Source organism: Myotis myotis, unplaced genomic scaffold, assembly GCF_014108235.1.
Source record: "Myotis myotis isolate mMyoMyo1 unplaced genomic scaffold, mMyoMyo1.p scaffold_m19_p_6, whole genome shotgun sequence".
Lineage (NCBI taxonomy): Eukaryota > Metazoa > Chordata > Mammalia > Chiroptera > Vespertilionidae > Myotis > Myotis myotis.
This window is the reverse complement of record NW_023416368.1, coordinates 47,369,864-47,381,714: the sequence shown is the minus strand read 5'-3', so window position 1 is coordinate 47,381,714 and position 11,851 is coordinate 47,369,864. Positions and strand designations below refer to the sequence as shown.

The 11,851-nt window shown below is 35.3% G+C and overlaps 1 pseudogene; it reads right to left on the bottom strand.

Annotated features, from left to right (window-relative positions):
• Positions 1-7,764: 7,764 nt before the first annotated feature.
• Positions 7,765-8,398, bottom strand: LOC118658675 (annotated as a pseudogene).
• Between the last annotated feature and the right edge of the window lie 3,453 nt (positions 8,399-11,851).

Sequence of the window (11,851 nt, the reverse complement as noted above, 5' to 3'; positions counted from 1 at the left end):
TATATATGCTGCAGTTCTTTGTCTGAATGTGTCCCTTTCTAATTTGCCCCTTTCCTAATTTGGGACCCCCCTCCTTTCCTCATTAGTCTTCCTGCTACAGAGAATTAGTTTCAAAGCTCAAAGCCCATGTGGTGTCCCCTTCTTCCTCTCCCCTTTATCTTGCTGGTTGGAGTTGCCTTTGATCTCCCAGCTGCTCAGGCCAGAGATATCTCTGTCCTTGGTTTATGGCTGTTTTTATTGCTCAGGCCAGAAATGTTTCCATCTGCCTGGACCCCCTCTTCCTCTGGCATTTCTCTATCCTCTGTATAAGTAAGAGAAGCATTTTGGCATCTCCAAGTCTCCATCTATGCATTCCTCTCCCATGGACCCTCTTTACCTCTAAGACTCCCTAAACCTGCCTGTTTTGTCCCTAGAATTCCTTTCAGTATCATTATCACTCACTTTAAGACATGGATCAATGTGTCATGTTATGTGCTGTTGAGTCAGCTCTGACTCCTGGCAACCCTGTGAATGAGTGGTGTCCACAATGTCCTGTGCTCAACAGCCCTGCTCAGCTCCTGTAGACTCGTGCCTACGGCTTCTTTAATAGAGTCCATCTGTCTCATATTTGGTCTTTTATTTTCTGCTGCCTTCTATTTTTCCCTGCATTATTGTCTTTTCCAAAGATCTCAGCCTTCTTATGATATACCTGGAGTAGATTTTTAGTTTTGACATTTTTGTCTCTAGCAATATTTCAGGCTTAATTTGCTCTAAGACCCACTTTCTGGCAGTTCAGACTATCTGTAAAACTCTCCACCAACACCATTATTCAAATGAATCATTTTTTCCCCATAAACCTTCCTCACTGTCCAACATTTGCATTTGTACATAGTAATTGGAAGTATGAGGACATAGATGACCTTAGTCTTTTCTCTGATACCACATCTTTGCTCTTGATCTTTCCAAATTATTTCATTGCTGCCCTCTGAGTTTCAGTCTTCTCTTGATTTCTTGGCTGCCATCTCATTTGAATTGATTACTGAGCCCAGTTAAGCAAAATTTTTACCAGTTCCAAAAGCCTCAAGTCAGTCTCAGTAAAGGCAGATCTTAAATTCAATCACCATTTCATATCTTCCTGGATTTTGTCCATTTATGTGTTTAATTTTTGAAGTTGTTATTTATATGTTTTTCCCCCTTAATATTTCCAAATGCTTGCTTAACTATATTAAAATGAGCTTAAAATTTTCTTCTGCTTTTTTAAAAGAGGGATTTATTTGTTGAAATATATTGGTTCTCAATTTCTATTGTCTTTTAATAGTTATTTGCCCCAGTTTAAATTTTTTTATTGTTTTGGGGGGCAAAATAAGGGTTAGAAGCATCTTACAAGACTATTAGTTCAAGACTAATCTTTCTTACAATTTACTTTCAATATTATTTTGTATTGGTTGCAGGTGTATGGCATAATGATTGGACAATCATATACTTTACAAAGTGTCCCTTCATAACTTTTTCCTTTGGTGGTGTTTCCTTTGGAGGGAAGTATTTGGTCTGTCTTTCAGCCTTATAGTTTGCTTTTGTTCCTTCAGGATTTCCTGATGTACCCACTTTGTTCTTTCTTTCTATTCAATTCTTGTCCACACATTATTGCTCTTTACTCCCTAATCTCCCAGAAGCAACTGACATTTATGACTTCCACTTCAGTCATTATATGTGTTCAAGTATTTTCCCTTTATCTGCTCCTAAGATCTGTCAGATCACAGACTTGTTTTCAGGTATTTTTGTTGTTGTTGTTGTTTTGTTTTTCTTTCATGTAGCAAAAAAGAAATTTTCTTCCTGGGATGATTTTGTCTATGTCTACGAGCCCTCTACTCCCCTCTTCTCTTTTGCATTCAGTTTCTTGGATACATGCATTCTCAATTCAGGGCTCCAATATGAGGCATCTACTGGAATATCATGTTTATTTCTCTAATTATGCATAAGACAAGGTTTGTAATAATCTGTATTTCCAGATGTATTGAGGTATTTGTTATGTTTAGTTTTATTTGCTTTTCTTGTTGATGTGAATTTTTTTTTGAGGATATGCAGAGAAACTCAGATTTAGCAATTCAAAATTATTTTAGAATGACCAAAAATGCAAAGACATACATTTTTATTGGAGCAGAATGCTTGCTCATTTAAAAAGTTTGGAAAATATAAAACTCAATGAGAAGTTATACTACCTATAGAGATGACCATTGTGGATATTTTGATGCTTATATAGTATTTTATGAAAAAAAATAGAGGTCCAGTGCACGAAATTCAATTTCTGACTCCATTGCATACATGGAATAAATCCCACTTGATAATTATATATAATTCTTTTTTAGACATTGTTAGATTGCATTTGCTAATATTTTATTAAGGATTTTGCATCTGTGTTCATGAAAGATATTGGTCTATAGTTTTACTTTCTTGGAATGTCTTTGGTTTTTGTACTAGGGCAATTCTGAACCTCATGGAATGATTTAGGAAGTGTTCTCTCTGCTTTTATTTTCTGAAATAGGGCATCAAAAATTAACATCATTTCTTCCTTAAATGGTTGAGTGAATTCACCAGTAAATCCATCTAAGCTTCAGGTTTTCTTTTTTAGAAGGTTATTAGTTATTAATTCAATTAGTTAAAAAGACATAATCCTATTCTTAGTTTCTATTCATGTTTGTGTGATTTTTGTTAGTTTGTGTCTTAATTGGTTCTTATAATCTGTTATCTAATTTTTGGACATAGGGTTGTTCATAATATTCCTTTATTAATTTTTAGTGTCTATTATCAGTAGTGATAGCTATCTATTATCTAAAGCAAAAATGATATTTTTAGAAAACTTTTTGGTAATTTTAACTTTTAATTCTGTAACAATTACTGGCTGTATAATATTAAAAAGCAATGTAAATTATATCAAATAATAATTATTTATTTTTCCCTTGAGTAGATAAAAAAGTTCATCTTAGTCTCCTGGGTATGATTTTTCTATGGTCAGCTACATTTTCCCTTGCATCTCAATTGTTTCCCATAAACTGTGCATTTCAGTAATTGAGTTTTCTCCAAATACTGAATTGCATTGTGTGATAATATGTGGAAGGAGGCTTAAAAATAACAAAGAGGATTTTAAATACACAAAGCTATCAGATCTAACTCTACAGCAGAATTTTTCATCTATTTTTCCCCCTTAATATTTCCAAATGCTTGCTTAACTATATTAGATTGAGCTTAAAGTTTTCTTCTGCTTTTTTAAAAGAGGGATTTATTTGTTGAAATATATTGGTTAAGTATTGTGCAAATGCCTTAAACTGAGTTTAGCTTAATAAGAAAAAACTCTTATCTTGTTAAGAATAAAATGAATTCAGCTCAAATGATAACAGAATAATTTTGGCTATAACTTAGAGCAAGTAGGTTTTCAAAACAGGTAAATTTTGTAATCCAGAGTAATATTAAAACAAACCAAAAATTGTACCCAATAAGACAGATTGAAGATACACAATTAATGGTTTTGTTGTTGTTGTTGTTGTTGTTGTTAATCCTCACCTGAAGATATTTTTCCATTGATTTTTTAAGGAGAGTGGAAGAGAGAGGGAAAGACAGACAGAAACATCAATGTGAGGAAAACACATGGATTGGTTGCCTCCTGCACGAGCCCTGACTAGAGCCACAATTATAGTTTTATATTGCAGTGACGATTTCTGTATAAAATTATTTTAACATCATATTATCAAACATTCTTGGGTTTTACATAACACCTTAAATGCACCTTAATAAGAAAAAATGCAAAGTCATATAGATTACTTATATTTTTACCTATTACTAAGGTAGAAAGTTGTTACAATTTTCAATAGAAATAAAACAAGTTAATCACTGACAGAAGTTCACCGAGGCTTCAGCATCTTATAAATGACAAAGAATAATGTATATGAAAGTGTGCCATATGCAATTATTTTTGAGACAGTGGTAATACTGATAGATAAGTACATAATAGATAGATGGATAGATAGATAGATGATAGATAGATAGATAGATAGATAGATAGATAGATAGATAATGGATAGGTAGGTAAGTAGGCAGTAGAAATTTAAGTAGGTAAGTAGATAGATGGTTGGATAGATACATATGTAAGAAGAAACTAAAGCAATATATTATTTGAAAATGTTTTAGGAATTTAATAGTTAGCAATCCTAAATACTTAAATGTGTGAAAGGGATAGAAAGAAAGAGCTAGGTGCTGTTGATGTTTTCCCCTCCCCCTTATTTAGAAAGTAGAAACACTATTCTTAAAAAAGTAGAGGTATTAGAATAAGTATTTAAGGATCTAATTGATTACAATAGCAATTACAGAGACCTTATTTCTCAAAGTTTTAGTTCTCCTACGGATAATTTTTCTCAAGTAATTGTTCTAAAATAATGTGAGGGACATTTATTTATAAAGGACCATTTCCCACTGAATGTATTATTTCTTTTTTCATTGGACTACCAATAGTTTCTTCAATTATATAGCACCTCCTTATTAGTGAAATGGAAAGGTTTGATATTTTCTGATGGGATATCTAATATCCATTAAAAAGGGTAGGAAGAACTGTGCACATTTCCTTTGCGGTGATTACATAGGCCATCACTGGCAAGCATATGCTCTCCAGGCTTCCTGAAATATTGATTGAAGTAATGGGTTTTTATTGATGTGTCATTTTTCCACAAGACAAATTAGGGATCTCAAGAATGAAAATGACTAATCTCTACATGTGTTCTGGAGGCCACTGATGGGAAATGTCTTATGACAAAAAGACAAACCTCAGAGAGGTCTATAGGTCTTCTAAAGAATCTTATTAAAACATGGACTTTGGCAATCATTTGACTCTTCAAACCACATTGTGGGAAATTCCCTGGGTGCTCATTCTTCTAATAACAACTGCACTCCTGCTAAATCGCTTTTCTGATTCTGCCTTTACTTAATATAAGTCTACATGCCCAACATGAGTTTCTTTTTTTCCTCTTAAACAAACCTTTCCTTCTGTCTTTAATATATTATTTAAAAAACAATTTTGTTGTTTCATTAGATTTTTTAGATTAATTTTATGTTCATAACAAATTGAGGGGAAGGTACCTATATACCGCCCCCTCCCTCCCCCTCACACACACACACACACACACACACACAAGCACAGCCTCCCCTATGAACAACATCCCCCACCTAGTGGTACATTTTTTACAATTGGTGAACTTACATGGACACGTCATAATCACCCAAGTCCATATTTATTTAGTTTATTTCACATTATGGTTTATTTGGTGTTGTTCATTCTGTGGGTTTGGACACATGTATAAAGGGGTGTATCCATCATTTTGGTATGAAATGGAGTATTTTCACTGCCCTAAAAGTCTCTTTATTCCACCTATTCATGCTTCTCTCCCATGTACCCTTGCCTACCAACCTGCAAACCTTGGTCTTTTTACCGTCTCTATTTTTTCCCTTTTTCCAGATGTCTGAGAGTTGGAATCATACAGTATATAGTCTTTTCAGGTTGCCTTATTTCATTTAGTAATGTGCTTTTAGGGTTCCTCCATGTCTTTTCAGTGCTTGATAATGCTTTCCTTTTAGTGCTGAATAGTATTTCATTGTCTGGATATAGCACAGTCTATCCATTCACTTAATGAAGGACATCTTGTTTGCTTCCAAGTTTTGGCAATTTTGAATAATGCTGCTGTACACATCCAACCTTGTTTTTTCTACCGATGTAGTTACGTGCAAACCAATCCGAATCCATAGCTTTAAAATGAGCCAAAATTTGACCTGAGAAAACTCCATAAAATTCAACCGCATCCATTCCATCCATTGTTAATCCCGACTTTTCTATAATTTTTGGAGTATTAGAAAGAGTTTTAAAAGTGCAGGTCCAGGGGGAAATCAACCTGCAAGCCTCTCACCTTAGTTCACATACCTGCGGGGACGGTTCAGATCCACTGGACAGGACCCGGAGGGACGAAGGGCGGGTTCAGCCTACAAACACCTCACACCTGCCCGCAGGATGCACGTGCTGGGGGACGGCCCCGGGAACAAAACCCCTCCTGATTGGTCTCCTCTATTCTCGCGATGACAGAATCCTTTCCGCCCTTTAGCGGGAAGTGAAAGGCAGCTTTAAGGGGCCTGTGGCAACTCAGCCTGGGCGCCGCAGAGTTTCAGTCCGGCAGGTGCCTGGCCGGCGGGGATGTGGGAAGACCACATCTGCCCCACAACTCCCACTGGCAGTGCTCTCCTCTTCCCTCCTCTCCAGCTGGCGATGCCGGCCTCCAGGGCGCCTGCAGCCTCAGCCACGCCCGCCGCCAGGATGTCCCTGCTCAGGTGAGTCCCGGCCTAGGGGCACCCAGCCCTGGGCACAGCTCCTATGGAGCCCGGAAGGCCTCCACGCTGTTTCCCCCGCCAAGGAGCTTTTCAAAAACATCCCTTGTAGGACTAGTCTCCTGGCGCTATTTGTCCTAGAAAGTCTTTCTTGCTCCTTCATTTTGCAGGGATAATTTGGATAAGGATTTTCCAGGTTTGTGGGTTCTCTTTTTCTCCTCTCAACATTTAAAAAACTTTATTCTACTCCTTTCTTGCATGGTTTCCGAGAATTCGAATGTCATTTTTATATTTGTTCCTCTGTAGGTAAGGTTCCCCCCAGCCCCTCTCAGTCTTAAGGGTTTTTTTCTTTACCTTTGATGGTCTGTAGTTTGCAAATGATATGCACAGGTGTTCTTTGTTTTATTTTGGCATTTATGGCGCTTGGTGTTTTTGTTGTTGTTGTTTTTTGGAGTTTCCTGAATCTGTGGTTTGGTGTCTGGCATTAATTGGGGGAAATTTTCAGTCTTTTTTTTTTTTTTTTTTAAATTACAGTTGACCTTCAGTACTATGTGAGCTTCAGGGATATGGCATAATGGTTAGGTATTTATATACTTTACTAAGTGATACCCCAGTACGTCAGTTAGCTACCTGACATCATACACAGTGATTACAGTATTATTGACTAGATTTCCGATGCTCTCCTTTACATACCTGTTACTATTTTGTAACTGCCAGTTCATACTTCTTAATTCCATCACCTGTATTTCTTTTGTTTCTTTCTCGGTTAACTAGGCTTTAGTTTCTTTCCCAAGAGAACAAGTCTTGTTAAGAATGGAGTGCCCTGTAGTATTTTTTCCTCCCCCTCCAGAATACCAAGGGCATTTTTCTGCAATATTTACTGTGAGAACAGGTTAAATTCCTCTAAGTAAATCTTACAGTGTTGTGGGGGCCCCCGATGACTGGAATCCCCTGGAGTTTTTAACCTCAGGCTTGCCCACACTGAGCCTCCAGCATTTCCTTACTTGCAGTTAAGGTTTCCTAACTCTTCCCTCTCTGGTGCTCATGGTGATTTCATTTTGGGATCTCTGCTCAAGTCATTAGAGATGATCTATTTCTGTTTCTGTCTCCAGCCTTGGGGGCAGTGTTCTGTGTTCTTCCCTCTCTTAGGGACCCGAGAAAAGTTTTTTTTATTTTATTTTTATTTTTTATTTATTTATTTTTGTGAGCAGTCATCTGATTTATAAAAAGATGTAACAGAATTTTAAATGATACAAAATATCGTTTTTAAAACAACATCAAAATCATTTTCAAAACACCACCAAAAAGTGAGCGTATGTAACTGTTCTCAGCTCGTAACAGCAAATGTGTGAGTGGAGCAATAACGCATGTTGTAGCATGTTTAATAAACCTGCAACAGAGAAAGTTGGTTGAAGGAAAGCAGAGAAACTTTGTCTTTTAAGTATTAGAACCGAGGGGCTCCATAATCATCTGGCATCTGCTCAATGTTGTACCTATGGTTAGAAATGTACATGATGGGAACCCCAGGGATCTTCCTGATTCTTCGTTTAAGGTCCCGGTCAACTGTGGCCACAATATAACACTTGTGCTGAGTTACTCCCTGTACCAAGCAGTCATCTGCATAGGTTCTTTTGTGCGTGCATGGTAATCGTTCAAATCTTGGATCCTTGGTGATCCTTAGAGCCACTCGATACTTCTGCCCCAATTTCTCAATTTCAGCCATTACGCAGTCAGTTATGCAAGGGATACACTTGGCATAGAGACAATCCATCATTGACTGCACTAAGTCCAGTTTGGCCTTAATGGAAAAGTTGATAAAGTTGGTACCAACCAGGATGTGGTAAGGTGGGCCTAGCTGTGTGCTATATTGGAAGAATAAGCAGGAGGGATGTTGGGGGACTTCTATTTCTTTGAGTGCACTGGGATCTTTTTTTTCTTTCTTTTTAGGTTTTAATCTATCCTTTTCTTTAAGCCTCTGATCTCCGAGACTAAGCATTCACTTCACGGTCGCATACTTCCTTGTTTTCTTTTGCTTCCCCATGTTCACGCTGCACTCTTGTTTCTTCCGAAGTTTTTTTTTATTTTCAATCTGTTCAGCTTTTACTTGTCAGGACCCCATGATGACATTCAAGATCCTTACACGCAGAACTGGATGGACAATGGACCCTAAATAAGTCATTTTAAAATAAATTGCTGGGCCATTATTTAATGCCTACCTAACAAGATCTAAATCCCTTCCTTGCTAGAGATATTGTGGCCTTGCACCAATATTTTGGAAGCCAGGATTCTAAAATTATTTTGGACACTCAGTCCTCCTATTACCTGTCTCACAAGGGAACACAAAGCACTTGAAGAGATTGGTATTTAGGGATCTTCATTCTCTGCACCCATTTGTGAAACAATAACCTTTACCCATTTCTCCATATGTATTGTCTGCCTAGAAACTGAGTGTATAGTTATATTTTGTTTTTAGAAGCTCTTTCGTAAATAGCTTAGCATAGTTTGTGTGTGTGTGCATGCGCGTGTGTGCGGGGTGTGTGTGTGTGTGTGTATGTATGTATGTATGTGTGGAGAGAGAAAGAGAGAGAGAGACAGACAGACAGACACAGAGTAGGCTGGTTGTTCTTGTATTACTATCCTTACAATTGATCCCCAGCTCCTCAGCTCATAGCTACTTATAAAATTATATATCAGATTAATAATCCTTTTCACCTTTCTTTCGTTATCTCTTCTAATAGCCTAGATTACCGGGGTCGGCAAACTGGCTCGAGAGCCACATGCGGCTCTTTGGTCCTTTGAGTGTGGCTCTTCCTAAGCCTTAGGAGTACCCTAATTAAGTTAATAACAATGTACCTACCTATATAGTTTAAGTTTAAAAAATTTGGCTCTCAAAAGAAATTTCAATCGTTGTACTGTTGATATTTGGCTCTGTTGACTAATGAGTTTGCCGACTGTGGGCCTAGAACATAAACTTTTAAAACATTAACTAATTGAATTGCTTCTCTACTGGGGGCAAGACAGAGGAGAGAAGAGAGAAATTATGACCATAATTGTGAAGTCAAATGTAATGCTTCTGTGATTTCACAAAGGCTAAAACGTACATTCTCCATGTAACAATACCTCAGAACACTGTCAATAGGCCTCCTCTATCCTAGTCCAATGCCTACCTGTCCCAAAGTGTACTCAAAACTGGTATCAGGTACCAATTACTGAAGAAACATTTTTTGTTGTTAAAGAATAATTTAAAAAATGTTCAATTGATGGTGAGCAGATATAATGTCACTATTAGCACAATAATTTAATTTCAGTGTTGTAGAATATATTTCTTCACTTTGTGAAAGTTTCATTTTTAACAGTTTCATTTCTCATAATTTTTGCCTCTTTCTCTCCTAGAGTAGACATTATTGTCTGCCTTATTGATTTGCAAAATGTAATGCTAGCCCACAGCTCTTCACAATCACCAGTATGCTGTGTCCAATATTTTACTGGACGTGAGGGACCATTTTATGCATTTATCACCCTGTGCTGCTATTTAGCGAAATGCCATGGCAACATTTGTAAAGCATACAGAGACCTAAAGAACCCTGTGTGGTGTTTTTCTCTCTGATTGATTTTGAGTATATAACTGCTCTCCAATGGATAAAAAGCAAGAAAGTAATTTGGCTTTACCAAATAGCTCTCATGAAAGTGATCATTGTATTTTCTTATAGGAACAGAAAGGAGGTCCAGGGGATTTTTTCAGTGATGTATATTCACTTAATCCCTTACCAAATAACCTTATAAAAAAATCAAAGGACTGATTCTTCTCACCCCCAGCACAATTTATTTAAACATATCAATAAACCTCTCACATAGAAAAATATATGAACTTAAGTATAAAAATGTGTATACATATATATGATCTTTGTCCATGTACATATGATCCTATTATAGAAAGTAGAAATAATACTGCATACTTAACTTTGTACATTATAATTTTCACTCAACTAAATATGAACATTTTTGTATTTCATATTAACATCCCCTACTATAATATAGCTTTTATCCTGGAGTTGTATGAAAATGTATTAAGCTAATATATTTTAAAATTCTCATAATCACAGCAATGTTTCAGTGAATGTCCTTTCATATAACTGTATTACTAATTTTTAAGAATAAAATTATAGAAAAAGGTGTCTGCAAATGAACCACTTTACATTTTTATCACAGTCACCAATCTTGGTATTACAATTATGTTTGATAAATATCTTTTCAAAGGAGAAATATAACATTATTGATGTTTTAATTTGAATTATTTATATTAATGTAAAGTAAAGTAACTTTAGCTGGTTAATTGTCATAAGTGTCATATATTTTTATCTATTTAATTTCTTTTTTACTCATTACCATTTCCCCCTCAGTTTCAACTAGAGCATTCATTATTTTTATATAACTTTAATTTTTTTATAGTCTGCCAGATATGGGGCAAATAATCTCCCTTGTATTCCTTTTGCTTTTTATGTTTATGTTTAATTTTTCTTCACATTGTAAACTTCAATGCTATTGTCTATCAATAATTTTTGATAGTGTATTTTTATTCACATCCCATTTGAAAGCCCTTTTTGTCCCAAGACCAGGTACATGCATATGATAATTTATATTTCCTATTGTTTAATTTAGGATTTGTTTCTTATATTTTTAAAAATTTTGCCTTTGAATATGTTTGAAATGTATATAGGTGTTTTGATGTTACAGAGAATTTTAATAATCTGCATATTTTCTAAACAGTTATTTTTGTTTTATTTTACTTTTCCTGATAATTTAAAGATCCCCTTGATTAATTTCTATTTATAAATATATAGATCTCTTTTTCTACCAAGTTAATATTTTCAATTTATTTCATAACATTCCATAGAATTTTAAATGAAATATTGTTAAATGTTCACAATATGATAAATATCTATAAACTCTTGTTTGTTTTTTTTTTGTTTTTTTTTGGTATGTTGCAAACCATTTAAATCTTAGTAAAATTTATATAAGTATTTCCAGCTTTTTTGTTTTTTTAAAGTTTTCTATATTTTAAAATCCAGAATGGAATCTGAAATTTCCATTTATTTTAATACACTAATTTTTCCCAATTATTTTGAGACAAAATATTATGTTTTATTTGCAATTACTGCCATTAATTATGTGAAGTCATTGTCTAATTCTTACCCATGTATGTTTTCCTGTAGTAAACTTGACTTATCACATAAAATGCCAAGCAACAAATAAACAAGACAAACAAAACTCATAGACATGGACACCAGGATGTGAAAGGGGGTTGGAGAAGTAGTGAAAGATAGAAGGGGTTGAGTGTATGGTAACAGAAGGAGATCTGACTTTGGAGAGTGGACACACAATGCCATTTACAGATGATGCATCATAGAAATGTACACTTGAAACCTATATGATTTTATTAACCACTGTCCCATTAATAAATTTAATAAAAATAAATTTTGAAAAAGGATACATGATGGGATTTAATTTAATAATA